General features: G+C 40.0%; 2 long non-coding RNA genes and 1 pseudogene across 3 annotated transcripts in view; all 3 read left to right on the top strand.

Annotated features, from left to right (window-relative positions):
- LOC145720473 (uncharacterized) overlaps positions 1-25,087 on the top strand; it is a 122,829-nt gene that overhangs the window by 10,637 nt on the left and 87,105 nt on the right. Inside the window, exon 2 of one of the 2 annotated variants that reach the window (XR_014143402.1) lies at positions 1,965-2,115. The exons of the other annotated variant lie outside the window; for it this stretch is intronic. This is a non-coding gene — a long non-coding RNA (uncharacterized LOC145720473). The remainder of the gene's footprint in view (positions 1-1,964; positions 2,116-25,087) is intronic. 2 annotated transcript variants of the gene reach the window in all.
- Positions 2,126-9,747, top strand: LOC145720474 (uncharacterized). The gene is made up of 2 exons (XR_014143403.1): positions 2,126-6,023; positions 7,239-9,747. It is a non-coding gene; the product is annotated as an uncharacterized LOC145720474 (long non-coding RNA).
- Positions 13,914-22,313, top strand: LOC145720472 (perilipin-2 pseudogene; annotated as a pseudogene).

Below are 25,087 nucleotides of genomic sequence, written 5' to 3'. Positions count from 1 at the left end.
CTCGGAGGAACTTTATTTATATGTTAGGATATTTTTGTTTTTCCAAATCTTAGATCATTTTCTGGATTACAGCCATAGCCTTCTTTCATTTTTCCTTTGTAATGATTAACATGACCTTTATTGATTTCTGCTTATTGGCTTTCGCTAAAACTAAAAAACAGTACACAAAGAGAAAGGTGCTAGACAGAGCGTGACCGTCTTGTTATTTTGTTCTATAGAAACTAATTCTTCATGGAATTAGTTTCATTATGATTGCTTAGATAGGCGTAACTAAGGTGAGTAGTCACTTTATCATGAAACCCCAGAAATATTCCCACAATTATAAAGATTGCCATAAATAAAATGAAAAAGAATAGCAGGAGCCAGCTGTGGAGTCTCCTGTTTTTGGGATCGTCCCCCATACTTGGACATTGTCAAACAGCATGAGTAGCTTGGCTCGCGCCAGTTGAGCGTCTGACTCTTGATTTTGGCTCAGGTCATGATCTCATGGTCCTGGAATCAAGCTCTGCACTGGGCTCTGTGCTCAGTGGGGAGTCTGCTTGAGGATTCTCTTCCTCTCCCTCTCCTTCTGCCCTTCCCCCTGCTCTCTCTCTCTCTCAAATAAATAAATCTAAAAAAAAAACCACACCAAAAAAACCCAAACAAACACAAACAAACCCACAATGAGATACCAACTTACACTTATCAGAATGACTAAAATTGACAACTCAGGAAACAGATGTTGGCAAGGACACAGAGAAAGGGAAACCCTTTTGATTGTTGGTGGGAATGCAAACTGGTGCAGCCAGTCTGGAAAACAGTATGGAGGTTCCTCAAAAAGTTAAAAATACAGCTACCCTACAACCCAGCAATTGCCCACTAGGTATTTATCCAAAGGATACAAAAATGCTGATTTAGGGGCTCCTGAGTGGCTCAGTTGGTTGGCCTCTGCCTTTGGCTCAGGTCATGATCCTGGGATTGAGCCCCACATTGGGCTCCATGCTCAGCTGGGGGGCCTGCTTCTCCCTCTGTTCCTCCCCCTGCTCGTGCTTTCTCTCTCTCTCAAATGAATAAATAAAATAAAAAAAAAATGCTGATTCAAAGCACATGCACCCCAATGTTTATAGCAGCACTATCAACATTAGCCAAATTATGGAAAGAGCCCAGATGTCCATCAACAGATGAATGGATAAAGAAGATGTATGTGTGTATGTGTATATACACATACACACATAATATGTATATTATATATGTATATATATATAATAGAATATTCTATTATATATATATAATAGAATATTGCTTGGTGATCAAAAAGAATGAAATCTTGCCATTTGCAACAAGGTGGATGGAACTAGTGTTTTATGATAAGTGAAATAAATCAGTTAGAGAAAGACATAATATGGTTTCACTCATGTGGAATATAAGAAACAAAACAGGTGGGGCGCCTGGGTGGCTCAGTCGTTAAGCGTCTGCCTTCGGCTCAGGTCATGATCCCAGGGTCCTGGGACCGAGTCCCACATCGGGCTCCCTGCTCAGCGGGAAGCCTGCTTCTCCCTCTCCCACTCCCCCTGCTTGTGTTCCTGCTCTCGTTCTCTCTCTGTCAAATAAATAAATAAAATCTTTAAAAAAAAAAAAAAAAGAAACAAAACAGGTGAACCTAGGGGAAGGGAAAGAAAAAGTAAGAAAAACAGAGGGGGAGGCAAACCATACAGACTCTTAAATATAGAGAACAGAGTTGAGGGATGGGAGATGGGTGAGGGGATGGGCATCAAGGGTGATGGGCATCAAGGAGGGTCCTTGTTGGGTTGAGCACTGGGTGTTATATGTAAGTGATGAATCACTAAATTGTTCTCTTAAAACCAATACTAACGCTGTATGTTAGCTAACTTGAATTTAAAAATATATATATATGTCCTTTGCCATAGTAACTGGACCTAGTCTCAATTTGACATTTAAAGATTTTATTCATTCATTTAAGAGAGAGACAGACAGAGCACAAGCAGGGGGAGAGGCAGAGGAAGAGGGAGAAGCCAACTCCCCGCTGAGCTGGGAGCCTGATGCGGGGCTCGATCCTAGGACCTGGAGATCATGACCTGACCCGAAGGCAGATGCTTAACCACCTGAGCCACCCAGGTACCCTTCAATTTGACAACTTTTTAAAGCTTTATTTGAGCAGATAAATCTGACATAATTCCTATAGAAACCTGAATATCACGACTGAGACTATCTCTGCTAAAGCCTCATCTTAAACTGGGAAGGTTGCTTCTCTAGCATACACTTCTTAGGGGATAGGAATCTTAACAGAATATATTTAGTCAAATTAATTTATAATTACAAACTAATATTGTTGAGTGTCAGCTTATGGACTGAAACCATGTGGACCATGAATTATGTGCATCTAAATCAAGAGCTTTATTTATTTATTTAAAGATTTAATTTATTTGAGAGAGAGAGAGAGAGCATAAGTGGCGGGAGGGGCAGAGGGAGAAGGACAAGTAGACTCCCTGCTGAGCCCGACACAAGGCTCCATCCCATAACCTGAGCCAAAGGCAGATGCTTAACTGGCTGAGCCACCCAGGCGTCCCTCAAGAACATTACTTATTTTTTTAAAATTGGCAGTTCTGCACTTACCCTCCATCTTCTGGGAACTCCTTCAACTTTCCATGTCCCTTCTCAAATTTATTGTCATGCCCGTTCATTGTTCCCTTCAATCTAAGAAATTATCACCCCTTTCTCATGTTTTTACTTGTCAGTTGACCCCCACTCCCTTTAGGTACACATTCCCAACAAGAGAGTGTAATGCCGTTTTATTAACTGGCAAAGAACTGCAGTGTCTTAAAGGGATAGATAAGAGTTCCCCCATCCGTAACCCCAGAAGATTTCTTCCATGGTTTTCATTAGAATTTTTATAGATTTATTTTCTTCATAGGTAAATCTTTGATCTCTCTGAAAACTGTATTTTGGCATGCTGCTGCTTTTTTTTCCTCAGATGACTAAACGTTTTTCACAGGACTATTTACTGAATAATAATCTTTTCTACCGATGCCCCCTGTATCATTTGCATTCCCTTACGTATTTGGATATATTCCTAGACTTTGTATTTCATTCATCTGCTTGTCCATTCGTTCATTCACTGACAAAAGTGAAAAAAACATGTTTCTTAACCCTGTGGAGCTTGTCTAAGGAGGCAGACAATAAACCAATAAAAGTAAATCAGGTGCTGATAGTGAAATGGAGATAAGTCCTGTGTCTGTTCATGAGGTAGTTACCTACTATTTTAATTATCTTGAACTTTGATTTTGAAAAGGAGATTGGGTCTAGGGGACCTTGAGGGGAAGACAGAGGAGAGAGAGAGATGGAGAGTATGTTAAGTAAAGAGAGACTATGGAAGAGTAAATGGGCTCTATCTACTCTAGAAAATACTATCTGTAGAACCCTGGGCAGGTTGCTTATCCCAGATCTCAGTTTTCTCAACTGTGAAATAGGGATGCTGCAGAGGATTGTTGGTGAAGCTGAATGAAATGTTTATAAATCACCTGGCTCATAGTAAACACTATTATCCTTAGAACATTTTCCTCTTAACTTTCTCATTTTGGGGGTAGCTGAAGCCTCCTAACATTCAACTGTCTGTCTTCCAAAATGGAATTTTTAAAACCTATGGCCTGGGTTGGGGCTAGGGCTTGGAAAATGTTGAGTGGATGAAGAAAACTTCATTGCTGTGGGGAAAAGTGGTAAAAAAAAACAGCTCACCCCTGCCTGAAAATGCAAGCCCAGGCCTTCCTTGTTCCAGGGACATTAGGGTTCTTTCCACTGAAGAAAGAAGGAAAAAAAATGTGAAGGACTTTGGTACCAGCCAGTGGCACAGAGAGAGAAGGAGGGATAAAGAACATCTCCTAGGAGCTGCCTGCTGTGATTCAAGTGGTAAATTCTGGCATCCCAGGAAAAATTTCATTAGCAGTGCTCATGGAGGAAGAACAGCCCCCAAAGCTTGCATAAGCTACAGGAGATACTCTGTACTTGCCAGCTAATGAGAGCTTCCTGAACTCTGGCTGGTTGCTTAAGGTCTGTAGTTTGCTGTTGTCTCAGTCACAACTGGGTAGAATCTACAGATCGATGGTGGCTGTTAGGCCTAGCTGAAAGGGAGAAAACAGCAGGGAGAAATCCCAGGGATTTTCTTTGATTATCTAGAGGGTAAAAGTGGTTTATTAGAGAGAGAGAGAGAGAGAAAATAACCTTTGCATTGTGAAATTTTCACCCAGCTACTTCTGGGTGAAATACAGATTATCTATGCTACAATATGGGGTGTTTGCAGCTAATAAAAATTCTAGCACATTACCTTCTGAGACTGACAGTCAAAGAATTGGTAAATATTGTCCCAGTTTCTCAATTTAAAGTATACCTTTGGGGATATTTAGCAAAGTATCTTCATGATATATAAAGCAAACCATAAATATGAAGGTAATTAGATTTGAAGGTTCACTCAATTAAATAAGATCTATCTATGTATCTCAACGTCTAAGGTACATAAGACATATCATACCTTGATCCAAAGCTGTATAAAATTGCTTTAGAGGTCACATTTCTCCTAGTGTACTATTGCAAAATTAAAGCTGTACTAAAAACATCCCTAGAGTTTAATAATTGAATTCCAGTGGGGAAAAGTATGAATTCTTTCTTTTTTAATACCTTTGAACTTTTCTCCTATTATCGAGGGCAATTTTCCTGGTCCCTGAGAGTTGCACAAGAAATCATTATTCCATTAAGTTAATACCCCATTCGTATGCTCCCAGATTTTAGAATTTATTTTTAAAAAATATTTTATTTATTAATTTGAGAGAGTGAGACAGAGAGCACAAGCAGGGGAAGAGGCAGAGGGAGAAGCAGACTCCCCGCTGAACAGGGAGCCCGACATGGGGCTTGATCCCAGGACCCTGGGATTATGACCTGAGCCAAAGGCAGACACTTAACCCTCTGAGACTCCCATGTGCCCCCAGATTTTAGAATTTAAACAAGAATGCAGTCAAGGGATGAATTTAGCCATATGTATTTTTTGCTTGGTTTTTAAAAGCTAAAATAATTTATGCTACCTGTTGTACTGAACTTTGATCACAATATATTTAAATTGCTGGCAAGTAAAGTCCCTTAAAATTACAATAGCAGCAAATATTGGCTCACCATCTAAAATTAGTATTATTGGGGGGTACTAAACATGGTCTCTTTATTTTATGACTTTTGAAACTAGAAACTAATTGTTTATAATTTATTTCGAAAATATTTACTCAATGTAACTACTGTTGCAAATGGACTTTAATCTATTTGGCCACATACAACCCTTAAGATTCTTTTTGTCAGAACAGTAACCATGGAAAAGTTTGAGGTGGGTGAAGGTTGTCCATTTCCCCACACTTTGATGACAGATTGTAATAAGAGCAAGTTTTAGACAAAATTTTACCACTTATACAGACATTTATTAAACATGTATTTGCAAGCAAGGACAAAACAGTTCATACTACAAAATAAAAAAGCTAGCTCTTTGTTAAATGCGGGAAGGACTTCTGATATATTTCAGCCATAAGTATCTTGAACACCACTAATTTTCCCAATGATATCTGATTAATGATTATGATGATGAGCAAGTCATTAATTTTACCAATGAAAATATTTTCCTGATATTCACTTTGCTGATTAGGAAGGCATCTGGGTTTGATATCCCTTTGGTGAGACATAAAAGGCAGAAGTACTTTGATGCAACTGGGGCACAGAAAGATTAAGTGATTCCCCTAAAGTCACATAACTAGCAGGTGGCCCAGCTTGTCTAATTCTGCATCCCATGTTCTTCCTCTTAATCCCTCTGAACTACCTGTATTGATAAATTCTCTAGAAGCAAGTTGATCTACTGCTTTGAGGGTAGAACTAAAAAGAAGAGGCTGAAATCGCACCTGCAGAAGAGAGAAAAGAAAATCTGATGCAAGAAACTGCTTAGAGTATTAACTGTAGAATGCAGAAAGCTATCCCAACTAAAGACATCTATTTTTAAAAAGGTAATATCAGATTGCCACTTATCTTGATGGTCATAGGGTAGAGGTGTTCTGGTTTAAAAAAAATCCTGATTAATATAGATTCACAATAAAATCTGTACCCTGATTTCTCATTTAAAGGGAATCAGACACCAGCAAAATAAACATGACATGGACGCTGAATTGAATTGACTTAAATATTTTCTTATTGCTATCCTGAAAAAAATCACATGATATTGGGCTCTTCAAGATATTATGATACTGGTGGAGCATAATTGTTCTTGTTAATAGAAACAAAATACTAATGATTTTTCTAGAAACTCATTTCTAAGATACCAGAAGGTATCTTTGGAATAAAAATGATTAGTATCATCTCAGTTCTGGCTATACAGACCTGAGATGAAATTCAAAGTGCAACTTCTGAAAATTCTGGACTCAAAGGAAAGTTTTTATACTTCAAACTCAGCTAGATGAACATATTCCATTTATCCCCCCTTCCACTTCAATTTTCTTTTCTTTTACTTCACCAGTCTATTCACTGTGTTTAAAACCAAACTTACCATTTCCTTCACTCCCCTTCCCCTGCAACTTTCCCAAGTCTGATGTGCCATGTTCTCTAGTCCACTTAGGTGTGAATCTGTGGGCCATTTTCTCTCACTTTTTTTTTTAATATATATATTTTTAAAGATTTTATTTATTTATTTGACAGAGAGAGACACAGCAAGAGAGGGAACACAAGCAGGGGGAGTGGGAGAGGGAGAAGCAGGCTTTCCGCTGAGCAGGGAGCCCGATGTGGGGCTTGATCCCAGGATTCTGGGATCATGACCTGAGCCGAAGGCAGACGTTTAATGACTGAGCCACCCAGGCACCCCCAATTTCTCTTACTTCTAAATATAGTCATCAAATACTAATGATTCTACTTCTAACATTTTTCAGACATTGCTTTCTTCACATTCCCACTTTCAAAAACTCTGTATTAGTTTGTATTTTATCATGCCAGAAGTGGTTGTCTGTTGACTTTGCTAACCAGAATCCATCCACCACTTTTTCCATTAAGAGCATTCATGTTTTCCTTGGAATACCATCTCTCTCCCACTCTGCCCATGGGATATTCATGGGTGTGGTAGATTGTTTGCTTCAGTGGTCTCTGTATTATATCCTTTAGTATGTAACTTTGGGATTTCTCCTGTAAAGTTGAAATTTATGTCCCTAACCTATGTGATTTTCTTTGGCCAATAGAATTATGAGAAAGTGAATCAAAGCTTCAAGAAGTTTTCAATGTTTCTGATTCTTCTTTGGCACTCCTGCTATGCGCTATGGAAGCCCTTGAGAAGGACCAGAGCCTTCCTACAGCCAACTCCCAGCAGACCCCAGGCATGTGAGCAATAATGCTTATCCTTGTAGGCTTTTGAAGCTCTTTCGTTCTTTGTTACACAGCGTTACTGCTGCAATGAATAATGGATATTATAGGGTTCAGGGCAGGCTGCCTCAAAATATGCTTTGGCATATTGATTTTTTTAAAAGATTTTATTTATTTATTTGAGAGAGAGAGAAAGAACGAGTGGGGGTAGCGTCAGAGGGAGAAGCAGATTCCCTGCAGAGCAGGGAGCCCAATGCAGGACTGGATCCCAGGCCCCTGGGATCATGACCTCAGCCGAAGGCAGAGGCTTCACCGACTGAGCCACCCAGGTGCCCAGCATATTGATTATTCTGAGTCAAAGTTACTTAAACAGCTGGTACCAGAAGGACACCCTGACCATCCTTTGCCCCCCTGAAAGCAGGAAATAAATTCCTCTTGTGAAGGCTACCCTCCCTGCACCCAGAAGGTGCCTCCAGAAAGCATCCTTATTGTCAGAGGTAGGAAATTCAGGTCTGAGAAAGCTGTATAAACAGGCCCTGTTACTGCTTCATTAATGTGCTACCCCAAACCCCAGCTTCTTTATATTGTTGATTCTTCACAAGTTTATTGTTTGTCTAAAAGGTATAAAAGCTGCCTGCTTTGGTTACTTTTTTTTTTTTTAAGATTTTATTTATTTATTTGACAGAGAGAGACACAGCGAGAGAGGGAACACAAGCAGGGGGAGTGGGAGAGGGAGAAGCAGGCTCCCCGCAGAGCAGGAAGCCCGATGCGGGACTCGATCCCAGGACCCTGGGATCATGACCTGAGCCGAAGGCAGTCGCTTAACCAACTGAGCCACCCAGGCGCCCTTTGGTTACTTCTTTGAGTCTCATTTTTATGAGTTCCCATATGTATGAAATTACATTTTTCTCCTGTTGGTTTGTATTATGTCAGTTTAATTATTAGATCAGCCAAGAACATAGAAGGGAAAAAAGGAAAAATTTTCCTCCCTAAAATTTTCCTCACCAACAGTTTCTATTCTCTTGCAGCCCAGAGCATGTGCTCTGGACCCAAGCACAGGGTTTATTTTGACCCGCACCTGTTAATCATGCTTTCTAAAAATAAACTCATTTCTGAGTGTGGAAAGAGAATCTCATTCTGCTGGACTTGATGTAAATAGAAAGTAAGATTGGAGTCACTGGGGAACATCATGTCTTGCAAATAAAACCATTAGAGGGGAAAGCTGAGAGAGAGATGGAGTCCAGAGTCCTGCTGAACCCCCTCAATCCAGCTATGCCTGACTTTTTAGCTATGGGAGTTACTAATTCTCTTTTCCGAAAATCTAACTTGAGTCGTCATTTCATCCCATCAAAAGAACTTAAAGTTTTGTCCAGATTGCACTGCTGCTAAGTTATACTTCCTAAAATACTATTTTGATTGTGTCACTTTTAGAAAACTATTGCTCTTCATTTTCTTTCAGATTAGTTCATCAGTCAAAGCCCTCCTGGCATCTGACTCTGTTTTTCATTAGGGTTGATTTCTTCTGATTCTTCTTTCTTTCTTTTTCTTTTTTTTTTTTAAGATTTTTAAAAAAATTTATTTTTGAGAGAGAGAGAGAGAAAGAGAGAGTGAGCATGAGTGGGGGGAGGGGCAGAGGGAGAAGCATACTCCCCGCTGAGCAGGGAGCCCATGCTGGACTGAATCCCAGGACCTTGAGATCATGACCAGAGCCAAAGGCAGATGTTTAACCAACTGAGCCACCCAGGTGCCCTTCTCTCCTTTTTTTTTTTTTTTTTGAGAGAGAGAGAGAGACTCTTTTCTTTCTTATACTTTACAACCATTTAATATCTTTTCCTACCTTTTTGCTTTTGTTTCCATGGCTCCCTTTGCCTGGAAAGCCATCCTCTTCTGTATGAGCCAGAGCCTAACTACTTTAATAAACAATCCCAACATTTCAAGAGCTCGATACAATAAAAGTTTAATGTTTGCTTATATCACAATTCTTAATGAAAGTGGTAGGGAGGGAGGCGGTTGACTGCATGCAGACATTTAGGTACCCAGATCTTTCCATTTTATAACACCAGTGTCTTTGATTTGTGAGCTCTAGGGTTGTTGAGAAAGAAGAAAAAAAAAAGGAGCAGAAAATCTAAGTGGAGACTGACTTCAGGGGCTGAGCCTGGGAGTAGCCTACATTCCTTTGACTCATGTCCCATGGGCCATAACTAGTCACATGACCCCACATGGCCTCACATCTCCCCATCAAGATTGAAAAGGCTAAAAATACTGTCTTCCTTTGTGTTCAGGTGGAAAAAAAAAAAAAAGGTTAGTGACCTTACAGCCCTGACGCTGCCATATCCACCATCTCCATCTGGTAAATCCTCCCAATTAAATATGATTTTCCATATTCTCTTTGATTTGTAGAGTGGATTTTCTTTGTGTTTACCTTAGTCTCCTTTTAGGTTCATTCATTCAATCAGGAACATATGAAAGCACACATTTATTGAATGCCACAGATATAAAGATGGATATGACCTGCTCCCTACCCACAAGAGCTGTCTTAGGAGAGACACAGAGATAAACAATTGTAATCTCATGTAAAACGTGCAGCTATAAAGGTATTTACAAATTGCTGATAAATCATACAGGAAATAAGTTTCTTGATGGTAAGGACTAGTTCTTATTTGTCTGTTTATCTCCACAAGTACAAAGAATTACATGTGTAGAGGGGAGTCTTGCACTTGCTAAACGTTCAGTGATTTCGTTGAGTCCAAGTGAGTAAGTGATCTAATAAAGGAAGAATGAATGGGTTCATAAGGACTTTGAGATATACAGAGGTGGAGTATAGAGGGACCTATACAGATAGGGGGGTTTTGTTTTTTCGTAATTAAATATCAAAAAACATATACAAAAAGACTAAGTGAGAGTTTTAGATATGTACAAAAGATAAAATGCAAAGTCAAAAAGTCTTAAAGAATACAGGTTTCCCACTATTCAAAAATAGCATATTCCTATGAGTGACATAGAAGCAATAATTATTAATTTATATGCAAAAAATTTTGAGCATTCCCCAACCCCCAAAAATAACCTCTCTTAGGCTTATTTGATACCTTAGGACACACCTTGCTAAAGGATGCACAAAATAAATTGTGATAAAGCACAGATGCTCACAGACACAGTTCAAATCTATAGGACTTGATGGTGAGCTGCTGTGTGATCCCTGGGGAAGGAACTTGGGGAGCTCTCTAGCTGCATGGGGTGTGCACCTGTTCAATCACAGCTCGCTGCAAAACAAACAATGCTATTTTCGCTTTTCACCTTTCATCATAAAAGTGAAAATCCTTTTCTGATTTCTTTCAGTTAGTGAAAACAAGTACTGATGTTGGGTCTTTTATAAAAGCCAAGTGGCCTAATGCAAACACAAAAAGTGGGGGGAAACCTGCATTGGCAACGTGCCTCCATCTGTGATCTGTGAAGAGATAAATCTACAAAGTAGTAAAAACCTCTTTGTAAAATTGCACTTTTTAGGATTTTGACTTTCTCTTCAGTATACTTAGTTACAATGTTTAATGTCAGTTGGTAGGAGAAGTAACAACTTAGGAAAGTTATAAATAATCAGGGAAACGCATGCAATGGAATGTTGTTTTTGCCTGGAAGTTCTACGTCCTGCATGAAATTTTAAGAGAGAGTGCTGAGCTCTCATTTACCTATCAAAAGCTTTTACTCAAATGTGTATTGGAGGCACTTGAGGAACATGTTCAAAATAACTTGCTCCCATAGAAGATTTCATGAATCGGTCACTGGAAGGTAGAGCCCAAATCGAGAACAAGTGGTTTACTGCATCCACCTCCTAAAAGTTCTGTCTTCCTGTATTAGTTTCCTTTTGCTGGCATAACAAATTACCACAAATTTAGTGGCTTAACACAGCACAGATTTATTACCTTACCCTTCCAGAAGTCCAAAAACAAGTAAATTTCACTGGGCTAACATCAAGGATGTTGACAGGCGTGGCACCTCTAGGGAGAGATCTCTTTCCTCGCCTATTTCATCCTCTAAAAATTGCCTTCATTTCTTGGTTCATGGCCTCTTCAACCACTCCATTCTGCTTCTGTCTTTGCATCTACTAATGAGTTGGATCCTTCTCCTTCCTTCTTATAAGGAAGGACCTTTGTGATTACATTGGGCTCATCTGGAATCCAGAATCCACTGCTCTTAATTTAATCATTTCTGCAATAATTTTACCACATAAATTAACATATGTACACGTTCTGTGGATTAGGACAGGGACATCTTTGGGAAGCCATTATTTAGCCTACTGCATTTCCTTCACACGTAATTTTTAAAATATGAGGATTAATTTACATTTGTGAAGAGTAAATGAGAAATGCATGTGAATAAAACATTTATCATAGGATCTGGTGCATAATCAGTAGCAAAGAAATGTTAGCCATTATGCTTATAAAGTATCTTTTTTAATAGAATTCTGATGAGTGCAGCATTGTCTTGTCTTACTGCCACATTTGTCTTGTGTATGGTTAAGTGTTCAGTGAATACTTACTACATGAGTGAATAAATGCTGAATATCTACAGTGGGTGCTTATCTACTTTTCCTTATATTCCATTGTTTCCTTCTATTCCATCATCACATGAGCCTATTTCTTATTGATATAGGTATACATACTACTGTTTCTGTTTCTCTGGAGAACCTTCTTAATATATACTGAAAATTTAGAATTCTGTTAGAATCCTGGTGGTACTTGCTTCACTCATTTTCAGTGGGAACTCAACGAGCTGGCCAGGCTAGAAGTGTGCCCTCTTATTTCATGCTCCCCACTTGTATGATCTTTCTTTTGCCTTGAATCAAGGGTAAAACAGCAATTACAGCTATAGAAAGTAAATAATGCAGATTTTGTTCCTGAATATGAAGCTATAGAATTCTTGTTTTGAAAGCTGTCAGAATTATAAAGATCCAATAATTAGAGTTAAGTAATGCATTTCCCTGAAACATAGTTCTAGGAGGGTGGATGCTTGTGAATAAACCTATTCATGCCTAATTCAGTTTCCTGCTCCATCTAGAATCATCTAGAATCACTCCATCATTAGACCAACCAGTGGTCTAATTCTTTTTTTATTTTCTTTACCAGTGGTCTAATTCTTGATTTTAGCAGGAAAATGACATTAAATATGACAGCTTTAAAATGTGTACATTTATAAATGAGGGAGCACAGTCATGTATTGGCTAGCACTTTAGCCTGACGAGAAGTTCCCTGTAGTTCACGGCTCTTAAATCTCTCTCAAGTGGGAAAAAGAGGAGGCTGGAGGGGTAGGGGCTTATTTTCTTGTTCCTTATCTTGCCCATCCAATACTAAATACATGCTCATTAGCATGCTGTGATACAGCACTGTCTATCTACATTACTCCTCCCCCACCTCTCATTTTTCTTTCTTACCTATCCCATTAGTTTTAAGATGTGGATTCTCAATGGATACATTATTTCTTGGTTAAAGTAAAAAGATATACGAGATCACAAAATAGAGTAGTAGATGGTTTTTCCTTTTGCGGATCATCTCTACCTTCCAGGCAGAGAGAAGAGCAGAAACAAAGCCTGGAGGGAACGCCTGGAGGGAGAACAGCTTGAAGATTTGGCATGTTTGGAATGCAATGTAATGAGTGAGTGGGAGGGTGGTGTGAGATGGTGGGGAGGGGGCAGCAATCTGTGGCCAAGTCAGGCAGGGCATTGGAACCCAGGATAAGGACTTGATTTTTTATTTTAGCATCAAAAAGGGGCCAGGACACGCCTGGGTGGCTCAGTCGTTAAGCGTCTGCCTTTGGCGTAGGTCATGATCCCAGGGTCCTGGGATGGAGCCACGCATCGCATCGGGCTCCCTGCTCCACGGGAAGCCTGCTTTTCCCTCTCCCACTCCCCCTGCTTGTGTTCCCTTTCTTGCTGTGTCTCTCTCTGTCAAATAAATAAATAAAATCTTAAAAAAAAAAAAAAAAGAGGCCAGGGAGGGGTTGTAAGCAGGGGAGTGGAGTGATTGTTTACATTTGTGGCAAAGGGATTGGTGAGTGGTTCTGTGGATCCCAGTTAAGAGGTTACTGTGCTCTTGTAGGTGAGAGATGATTACCGCCCAGAAACAGATGTAGTGGGGATGGAAGGAAATGAATGGATTCTCAATATATATATTTTTAGAGATAGAATTGACAGGGTTTGCCAACTATCTTAGTCCATTCAGGCTGCCATAACAAAATACCATGGATCGGGTAGCTTATAAACAACAGAAATTTATTTCTCACAGTTTTGGAGGTGGGAAGTCCAAGATGGGAGTACCAGGACAGTCAGGTGAGATCTCTGTTCCAGGTTACAGACTTCTCATTTTTTTTTTTTTTTTTAAGATTTTATTTATTTATTTGAGAGAGAGAGAATGAGAGACAGAGAGCACGAGAGGGAAGAGGGAGAAGCAGACCCCCTGCTGAGCAGGGAGCCCGATGCGGGACTCGATCCCGGGACTCCAGGATCATGACCTGAGCCGAAGGCAGTCGCTTAACCAACTGAGCCACCCAGGCGCCCCCAGACTTCTCATTTTATCCTCACATGGTGGAAGGGACGAGAGATCCTTCTGGAGCCTCTTAAATAAAGGCACAAATCCCATTTATGAGAGGTCCACCCTTATGACTAAAGCACTTCCCAAAGGCCCCATCTCCTAATACCATCACATTGGGTTGGGATTTCAATAAATGAATTTTGTGGAGGGAGGAGGCCACAAACATTCAGACCACAGCATTAATAGATTAGATGTGGAAGTAACATCTCACTCGAATATTGATAGAAGCTATGGCTCATTAAGTGGTTGAAAATATGGTCACTTTACAGTCATGAAATAGCCATGGAATAGTTTGTGGAAAAATCTGTCACTTCTTGTCACTTCTACCTTGAACCGTTACGATTTTCTCTGGTGTGGATTCTAAGTCTGTAAGACTGGTTCAATGAGTCATTCTACTCTTAAATAACATGTGACATTATTTAAACAGCAGTTACTGAGATTAGTGTTCTCTTCACACAGGAAGAAAGTCATTCTCTTGTGTTGTAAACTCCCCATTGATTTAATGCAGGACTGGAAGCTATAAAGGGTGAAGTAGGGAGGGAGGAAGGGTAGAGAGAGAGTAGATGAACTGGAGGCCAGTGAGTCAGGCCTACCGAAAAGCCTTTTTTTCATTAAGTATTAGTGTTTTTAACTGAAGAGTGGGCCACTTCTGCGGGCCCAGAGGATTCGGGAGGATTTGGGATTCAGTGTGTTTTTGTTGTTGTTGTTGTTGTTGTTGTTTTTAAGATTTACCCATTTATATGAGAGAGGGAGAGGGAGCAGGGGGAGGGGTAGAGGAAGAGAATCTTTCAGACTCCCCACTGAGCACAGAGCCCAACGCAGGGCTTATTCCCAGGACCCTGAGACCATGACTTGAGCCGAAACCGAGAGTCCAATGCTCAACCGATTGAGCCACCCACGCTCCCTGGGATGCAGTATTTTTGAGTGCATCAAACCAGAGTTCTTCAGGGTCTCAGTCCTTTCTATTTTTTTTTTTATATTTTATTTATTTGAGAGAGAGAGAGAACAAGCAGTGGGGAGGGGCAGAGGGAGAGAGAGAGAGAGAGAGAAGCAGACTCCCTGCTGAGCAGGGAGCCCCATGTGGGGCTCAATCCTAGAACCTGGAGATCATAACCTGACCAAAGGCAGACGCTTAACCAGCTGAGCCACCCAGACACCCCCTTCTCAGTCCTTTCTAATCAGGGAATAGTTAGATTTACCAGGATTGAGGATATAATCTCCTCTGTACCTCTGACACCCTCATAATTAAGTCCTGGGCATCATCCTTAGTCTTGACTCCCTCTGGCATAAGAATGCCTAATGTATTCCAAAATTTTTGTTATTTTCTCTGTGTATACTAAAAGGTCTTTCACAAAATCAACAAACATTGATGAATAAAAAAATTTTCAATAAAGTAGAGATTGATGGATAATCCCTCAAATTATAAACTATCCTATCTCAGCCCCCAAACCTGTATCATGATTATTGGGAAGCACTAGAGGTATTTAATTTCATTTCAAAAAGAAGATAAGAAAAGGCACCTGGGTGGCTCAATCGGTTAGGTGCCAGACTCTTGATTTCTGTTCAGGTCATGATTTCAGGGTCATGGGATTGAGCCCCGTGTTGAGCCCTGGAGTGGCTCCGCGCTCAGTGCTGAGTCTGCTTGAAATTCTCCCCGCCCCCTGCCCCGCCCTGCTCACGTGCACACACACGTGCTGTCTAAAATAAGTAACTGAAATCTTAAAAAAAAAAAGACAAGAAAGCTTTTAAATAGGGTATGTGAAGGGAAGACCCTTGTTTCATCTCTAATGAGGAAACCTGGACAAAGAGGCAAAAAAGCAATCGTATTTGTGTTTAGAGCTTTTGAAGAACTGCGGACATAAAGAACATTGAGTAAACTGAACTTGAGAAAGTGGTGAACCACAGAGAACCTGGGCAGCACATCAGAGAGACCTGCAGCCATTTCTAGCCCTAGGGGCAGTTGCCTTGGAAGCCGGGTGAGCAGAGAAGTCTGCCAGGGCAAGGAGAAACCAACTGAACTTTTTAGTGGCTGTACACAAGCTGGTATATAGCCCAAACTCAGAGCTAATGATTCCTGTCCAGTTTGCCACCATGGACTTTTGCTAAGTAAGCAGCAGTACCTCTTAAGAGGATTATGCATTGTTGGTGGAAATTGCAAATTGTTACAACCTGTAAAGAAGACAATTTAGTAATAATTGTCAAAATCACAAATGCCTGTATCTTTTGACTCCGTAATACAATTTTGGGGAATTTATCCTATAGCTATACTTGTATACCTGGTAAATGATCTATAGGTACATTCTTCTTTGCAACATAGTTTGTAATAGGGAAAAATGTAAATATTATAAATGTAGGGAATTGATCAATTAAATTATGTTCTGTCATGCAATATAATGTGACATGTCCATATAAAAACGAGGAAGCACTATATGTATTAATGTGGAAAGATCTCCCAAGATACATTAAGTGAGAAAAAAAGCAAGGTACAGGATAATGTGTATGGTATGGTACCTTTATTTGATTGTAGAAGTATAAAGAATGTCTGGAAAGATATACAAGAAGCAGTAGTGGTTACTTGTTGGGGTTATTTGTGGGGAGGGGTAATGTTGGGAACTGGGTGGATGATGGACTGGGGTAAGAGAATTTTCATGGCTTATTTAAAATTTGTTATGCTATATATCACATCTTAAAAATTTAAATTAAAATTCATAGTTGAATTACAAGGAAGTCAAGGAAAGCCAGCCATCAAAAATGAAGAGGAAAACAAATAACACAGTAAGTGGGAGTTGGAAATGTAGTTGCCTTTGGAGGCAGGACGGGAGCTTCCCTAATCTTGGTAATTATGGGCTTGAATTTAAGTGTTTATCTAAAAGGTGGGAAGTTGAAACCGAGATCCTGCATTAAATTGGAATCCTCAAAGGGCTACATGCTAAGTGAAAAGGCAAAGAAAATGCCTATTGTTGCTCGAAGAGTAGATCTTAAAAGTTCTCATCAATTGTACCTATGTGGTGATGGATGTTAACTAGACTTATTGTCGTGATCATTTTGTAATATATACATATAGCAAATCATTATCCTGGACACCTGAAACTAATATGTTCTATGGCAATTGTATCTCAAAAGAAGAAGAAGGAGAAGGAAGAAAAGGAAAATAAAGAAAGAAAAAAAAATTTATCCACAAGTACAAGCAGGTAGGTGATAAGGAAGCTTTTGTATCTCAACCTGGCTCTGGGTATGAGAAAAATACTTTCCTAACGGGGTGCCTGGGTGGCTCAGTCGTTAAGCGTCTGCCTTCGGCTCAGGTCATGGTCCCAGGGTCCTGGAATAGAGCCTCGCATAGGGCTCCCTGCTCAGCGGGAAGCCTGCTTCTCCCTCTCCCACTCCCCCTGCTGGTGTTCCTCTCTCGCTGTGTCTCTCTCTGTCAAAGAAATAAAATCTTTAAAAAAAAAAACCAAAATACTTTCCTAAGGATTTATAACTATTGACCTGACTTTACTTGGGTTTAGGTTTCAAATATGTACCCATAAGAATGGCTAAAATTTAAAAGAATAAGACAAGGTTGTCCATTATTGCCATTATTATTTAACATTTTACTGGAGTCAAGAGAAGAATAAATAAATAAACATAAAAATTGAAAAGGAAAGGAAGACTAATTGCAGATATTATTATATATCTAGAAACATAAGAAATCACCTAAAGAAACTATTTTGTACAACAATTTAGTAAGGTAGCAGGTAAAAAATAGTGAAAAGAAATGCATAATTTTCCTATATATGAACAAGTAATTTTTTTTCTATGCAAATATATGTACAAGTAGTTTGAAGAAACAATAGAAAAAATATTTTGAGAAGATGGAAAGAAGACACAAATAAATGAACAACATCCTAGGGAATGTAAATGAATTAAGCTTGCCAGTTGAAAGACAGATTATCTGTTTGGATTAAAACCACTAAAACAAAAATAAACTAAAATTACAAAAAAAAAAAACTGTAAGCTGTTTATGAGAGACATGCTTAAAACATAAGGACCTAGGAAGTTTGGAAGTAAAAACATGTAAAGTATGTTAGCTAAGAGTGAACCAGTAGAAAGCTAATGTCGCTATATCAATATGAAACAAAGTAAGGGAAAATTTATTAAGAATAAAAGGGCCATTTGATAAAATATAAGTTCAATCATGATAAAAAACTTTTAGTAACCAGAAGAAGGGAACATCTTAAACCCGTTAAAGGGTGTGTACAATACAATCTGCAGTAAATATTACAATACATGTTGAAGCCTCGGAAGTATTGCCTTTAATTTCCTTTCTAATATCACTTCTATCCAAAATTAAATTCTAGTTATTAGAATGGTAAAATTTGGGGGTGCCTGGCTGGTTCAGTCAGTAGAGCATGGGACTCTTGATCTCAGGGTTCTGAGTTTAAGCTCCACGTTGGGTGTAGAGACACTTAAAAATAATAAAATCTTAAAAATAAAAAAGAATGGTAAAATTGGGAAAAGACAAAAGTTATAAAGATTGAATAGGAGGTACAAAAGTTATTATTATTAGCAGATAAAGATTGCCTGTGTGAAAAAATCCACAGGAATGCTGGGACAAAGTATTAGAAATAAGATAAAGTTTACTGTAAATGAGATAGATAATAAAAACTCAGTTGCTTTTGAGCACCTGGAGGGCTTAGTCAGTTAAGCATCCAACTCTTGATTTCGGCTCAGGTCATGATTGTGGGGTCTTGAAATCAAGCCTGGGTGGTGAGCTCTGCACTCAGTGGGGAGTCTGCTTGAGATTTTCTCTTTCCGGCTCCCTCTGCACCTCCCCCCCTGCACTCACTCTCTCTCAAATAAATCAATAAATTAAAAAAAAAACAAAACTTGGACCGCATGGGACTCGCTGGACCTTGGCTTCTGGGCTGCTGTTGGTCGATTTCTTTCTCCAGGGAGAAAAATGGCATCTGTTGCAGTTGATCCACAACCGAGTGTGGTGACTCGGGTAGCCCATCTTGGTGAGCTGCACATCCGACCTCATCTCCTTGGCTTGTATCAGTACAAAGGATCGGTACCTGTGCTTGAAGTCTGCATGAGAGATGGCAGAGAAGGGTGTGAAGACCATCACTTCCGTGGCTGTGACGAGTGCTCTGCCCATCATCCAGAAGCTAGAGCCACAAATTGCCATTGCCAGTACCTCTGCTTGTAAGGGGCTAGATAGGATTGAAGAGAAACTGCCTATTCTGAATCAGGCAACACACCAGGTTGTTGCCAATGCCAGAGGCAAAAGATGATGTGACAACTACTGTGACTGGGGCCAAGGATTCCATGGCCAGCACCACCACTGGCAATGTGGAGAAGACCAAGTCTGTGGTCAGTGGCAGCATTAACACAGTCTTGGGAAGTGGGATGATGCAGCTGGTGAGCCGCGGAGTAGAGCATGTGCTCACCAAATCAGAGTTGCTGGTGGACCAGTACCTCCCTCTCACTGAGAAAGAACTAGAAAAAGAAGCAAAAAAAGTTGAAGGGTTTGAGATGGTTCAGAAGCCAAGTTATTACACTAGACTGGGATCCCTGTCTATCAAGCTCCACTCACGTGCCTACCAGCAGGCTTCCAACAGGAGTAAGGAAGCCAAGCAAAAAAGCAAAGAGACCATTTCTCAGCTCCATTCCCTGTTAATCTGATTGAATTTGCCAGGAAGAATGTGCATAGTGCCAACTGGAAAATTCAAGGTGCTCAGGATAAGTTCTCTGTCTCCTGGGTGGAGTGGAAGAGAAGCATTGGCCATGATGATACAGATGAATCCCACTGTGCTGAACACATTGAGTCACGTCCTCTTGCTATTGCCCACAACCTGACTTAGCAGCTCCAGACCACGTGCCACACCCTGCTGTCCAATATCCAAGGTTACCACAGAACATCCAAGATCAGGCCAGTCACTTGGGGGTGATGGCTGGTGACATCGACTCACGGTTCTGCAATGTTGCCTCCTTTAAGGAAGTGTCTGACGGCCTCCTCACTTCCAGCAAGGGGCAGCTGCAGAACATGAGGGAGTCTTTAGATGATGTGATGGATTATCTTGTTAACAACACGCCTCTCAACTGGCTGGTAGGTCCCTTTTATCCTCAGCTGGCTGAGTCTCAGCATGCTCAGGACCAAGGTGCACAGGACACAAGCAGTCCAGAGGCCCAGCAGCCTGAGCACAGAACATGTTCAAGCTGTCCTTGTCACCACTCCGTGGTGTGGTCAGCTGGAGGAAACTTTCTGTGTTGTTGAAATTAACCTGCTAGACAATTCTGAATTGGGGAAGCAGCTAGCTAGAGAAAAGGTCCTCAGTTGTAGTCATTTCTAACTGGATTAAGAGCTTTACAATTTTTGGCATTAGCAGATGAGTTTTGTTGTTTCCCTGGTGGTATGAGAAGAATGATAGATTGGTCAGAGTCTAGCCAGAACTCCCAGAAAGTTTCAGTGCATTTACCATTGTTGCTGTTTGTTTGTATTGAATAAGAACATCTTCATGTGGGTTGTGGTGTGGGCTGGTGTCTGCTCCGGTGTGGTCTGAGCCGGGTTCATCTCACTGGCTTGTCTCACAAAGCATGACTGTACAACTTCAGTTTTTTGAATTTTTCATGAAGGAATGAGCCCTATAGATACATTTGGGTTTATTGTGTTGCATTATAGCTATAGTGTTTTAAGTATGATAATGGGTAACATTGTCCAGCTTTTGTGCAGCTGACTACAATGTGTCAATAATGCTGGGCATAAAGTTCAAAGGGCAGAATGGTGGGGTGTAAGAGTGGAAGGGTGTAGACAAGGGCTAGATATTGTTTTCTTGTATTGCTTTATATGTCTATTCCAATAGTGCTAATTAAGTGCCTCATATAACACTAAAGAATACATGTAACTGAGTGCTGATAAATTCTGGAAGCCATATGTCTGGAACACCTGGGTGGCTTCAACTAAGCCTTTTTTTTTTTTTTCTTAAGGCTCTGGTTTTTCCTGATGGAATGACCATGGCCGTTCTATCACAGGCTACTCAGTCTCAGTTTCATTAAAATTTGTTTAATTAATAATATGTTAACAAATAAGTAAACTCACAGATAAGGTGAAGAGCTTAGTTTAAAGCCATGCTGTGTTGCAACCTCCAGAATTCACATCCTGTAATACATAATGCTATGACAGTGATTCTCGCCTAGCTGGACAATCAGATTAACATTTATAAAATGCATTTTAGAATAAAACCAGAAGATGGCAATAGAGTAACATAAATCTAAACAGTAGAGACATTTTTATGTAGTTTTATGTAAGCTTTGTCCTTCAATATGCTTATATCGACTACTTCTCCAAACTTTGTCTCAAAATACCTGCAAATAGCTTGTTATGCAAGTGGGCTGAAATGCATTCTTTAAAAAAAAGAAAGAGAAAAGAAAGTCAGTAACAAAACCTTATGGCGTATCAGCATTCTCTTGTTCTGTGCAAAAGAATATCCAGGATCCTTTCTGAGCCAGGCAAGTTTTCATTTCAAAAAGTCTATAAGAACACGAGAGGGAAGACTCTCTGGAGAAGGCACACTGGAGAGCAGTCAAGAGACTTGCATGTAATTGCTTTCACTTTAATTTCTAATTTTTTTTTTTAAGTATTTTATTTATTCATTTGAAACAGAGATAGAGAGAGAGAGCATGAGCAGGGAGAGAGGCAGAAGAAGAAGGAGAAGCAGGCTCCCTGCTGAGCCAGGAGCCCGATGTGGGGCTCAATCCCAGGACCCTGGAATCATGACCTGAGCTGAAGGCAGATGCTTAACCCTCTGAGCCACCCAGACGCCCGCTTTCACCTTAATTTCTGAGGTGTAATATAACATAAACGATATGTACTTGGGCTTGCCAAAAGATTTGGGTTCCATCCTGATTTTACCATCTACAGGCTCTGTGATTATGGGCAAGTTTTTCTTTCTGAAACTTAATTTTCTCTTCTGTTAAATAGGAGGAATAGTAGCTGTTATCTTGTGGTGATATTGTAAGGATTAGATGAAATAACATTTAGCTCAGTGTCTGGCATGTGATAGGAAGCTAAAAAATGCTAGCTGCTATTCTTCCCGCTAAATTTGGATGGAAGAAACTTGCCTGGTACAGTTGACCTTTGAACAACACAGGTTTGAACTGCACAGGTCAATTTATGTGTGGATTTTTCCCAATAAATACAGTACAGTACTGTAAGTGTATTTTCCTTATGATTTTCTTTCCTTTCTTTAGCTTACTTTATTGTAAAAATACAGTAGATAATACATCTAGCATTTAAAATATGTGTTAATCAACTGTTTATGTTAGTGGTAAGGCTTCTAGTCAATAGGAAGCTATTAGGAATTTAGTTTGGGGGGAGTCAAAAGTTGTATGCAGATTTTTGACTGCATGGGGTGTCAGTGCCCCTAACCCCCACATTATTCCAGGGTCAACTGTAGTTTTGAAAAAAATACTAACCATTAAATTGTGTCAGACATTTTTTGTTGCTTATTAGTATATAATTAAACAAAATAAAAGAAAAGAAAATTTCCAAGAACAGGTTGCAATTTCTATTTATGGTAGACTTTAACTATTCCCATTATGTCAGAACTAGGTAGAATCTGGTGTTTTATTTAGAGTGTGTTCCTTTCTTTGCCAGATATATTATCCTTAACACAGTGCATTCAGTCTCCTCTAATCAGTTTGTCAAGTAAATGCAAGCTCATTTCCACTCATTGATGATGTGATTATACCTTTATACAGCAGGACTGTGTGAAGTGATCTTATTTGTGTCAGCGATGGTAGTAAAAATATCAATAAACAGAGATCTTTCCATTGCTGGACCTGAGCTATCTGATACTCTATAGGAATAGGTTAAGTTTTGCATTTTAATTTGCATAAAATAACAAACTGCTTTCAGATCAGCAAAGGGGCTCCAACCTATAACTTGAAAGAGAGAGACAGAGAGAAAGACAGAGACAGAGACACACAGAGAGAAATACCATTAAGGATGACTTGCCTTCATAGAAGTCTGTGAGACTGTAAAGAGAAATCACCACCATTATTGATAATTTCTTTCATCACAGTTAAAGTATAGAGTCAATGAACTTTAGTACGTAGAATTATCCCATTCACTGTCTTTATAGACGTGACATTACCTGTATCCTGTTGTTTTTTCCTCTCTTTGAAATCCAGACAGTACCAATAATTGATGCTAAGTGCTTTCCATTTAAATACCAAAGTTTTTTTTTTTTTTAAAGATTTTATTTATTTATTTGACAGAGAGAGAGATAGCCAGAGCAGGAACACAAGCAGGGGGAGTGGGAGAGGGAGAAGCAGGCCTCCGGCTGAGCAGGACTCTGGGATCATGACCCTGGGATCATGACTTGAGCTAAAGGCAGACGCTTAACGACTGAGCCACCCAGGCGCCCCTAAATACCAAAGTTCTACCAAGCCAGAGGTTTTCATCTTTGGCTGCACTTCAGCGATACTGGAGGGTTTTAAAAATGCCAGAGTCTTATCCAGATTTCTTAAATTAGAATTTTTGCAGGCAGGAAAATAAATTATTTTTTAAAAAGTGTTTCCAGGGGCGCCTGGGTGGCTCAGTTGGTTAAGCATCTGTCTTTGGCTCAGGTCATGATCCCAGCATCCTGGGATGGAGCCCCGCATCACATCTCTCCCTCTCCCACTCCCCTTGCTTGTGTTCCTGCTCTGGCTATCTCTCTCTCTGTCAAATAAATAAATAAAATCTTAAAAAAAAAGTGTTTCCAGGTGATTCTAATATACATTTAGGATGGAGAACGACTAAACTAAGTATTATTAGTGAGTGCGTATTAGCAAGAGTAGCAGTTCTAGCTTGGTCCTTTTAATTCTCATCCCATTTTCTCTAGCTTTTTTGCAAATGGGCTCCATTCTCCTTAGCTTTTCCTCTTGTACCTTTCAGCAGACCAATCCTATTTAACCAGATCTTATTCATCTGATGGGATTTCCTCAGTTTCCCTCCTCTCTATTCTCCACCTTGCCTCTACTTCTCAAATCTGGTTCTCTTCCCTGTCTCAAAGGCAGACGTGTTCTTTTTTCCTCCCCGAGCCTTTCTCCTCCACTTCAACTCTCCTACTTCCTTTAGGACCATGGTCCTTCAATTGATCCTCTTGTGTCTTGAATTTGCAGTTCAAGCTCTACAAACTTTTAGGTGTCCCTGATGTGCCAGGAGCTAGGGATACAAAGGAGAACGAGGTAGTCAAGGAGTGCAGTTAAGAAGGGGAGACAAAAATACAGACCTAATTATACTGTGGTGTGATTTGGACAACAAGGGAAATATGCAAAGAGCACAAGTAGCAAAAAGGAAGGTGATTGCCAATTTTTCTGTACTTAATCCCTTCTATGCTGGAAAAAAGTCAGTTTTGCATGATTCTAAATGGCAGTTACTTTCCCTTGATTTTTAAATTAACTGTCCTTTTCTTCCGTGTCTTTTCTTTCATTGCCAAGTTTCTTAAAAGGGTAACTACATTTTATGTCTTTAGTTTCTTAACCTTCTTCTTCTAGCATCCATTTTTACTGCTAGCATTTTCTGGCTCACCAGTAGCCTTCTTTTCAATAAGCTGCCTTCTCAATAGTATCATACACGCTGAAACTTTCACTTTTGCTGGCTTCTGTGACATTACATTCCCTTCATTCTCCTCCTGATCTCTCTGAAAAGCCTTTGTCTGTTTCTTATTTAGCTTCTTCTTCCTTTCACCCATTAAAGAGGTGCTCTCAAATCTGATCTGATCAAACTTCTGTCTTGGGTGCCGGGGTGGCTCAGTCGGTAGAGGATGTGACTCTTGATCTTGGAGTCGTGAGTTTGAACCCCATGTTGGGGTAGAGCTTAAAAAAGAAAGTCTTAGGGGCACCTGGGTGGCTCAGTCATTAAGCGGCTGCCTTCGGCTCGGGTCATGATCCCAGGGTCCTGGGATCGAGCCCCACATCGGGCTCCCTGCTCGGCGGGAGGCCTGCTTTTCCCTCTCCCACTCCCCCTGCTTGTGTTCCTGCTCTCGCTATGTTTCTCTCTGTCAAATAAATAAAATCTTAAAAAAAAAAGAAGAAAGTCTTAAAAAAAAAAAACACTTCTGTCTTTTTTCTGTGCATTCCTTTCCTTGAATATCTGATCAAATGATTACTCCTATCTAGGA

Source organism: Leptonychotes weddellii, chromosome 3, assembly GCF_054177405.1.
Source record: "Leptonychotes weddellii isolate Sample4059 chromosome 3, ASM5417740v2, whole genome shotgun sequence".
Classification (NCBI taxonomy): Eukaryota; Metazoa; Chordata; class Mammalia; order Carnivora; family Phocidae; genus Leptonychotes; species Leptonychotes weddellii.
This window is presented reverse-complemented; position numbering and strand designations above follow the sequence as displayed.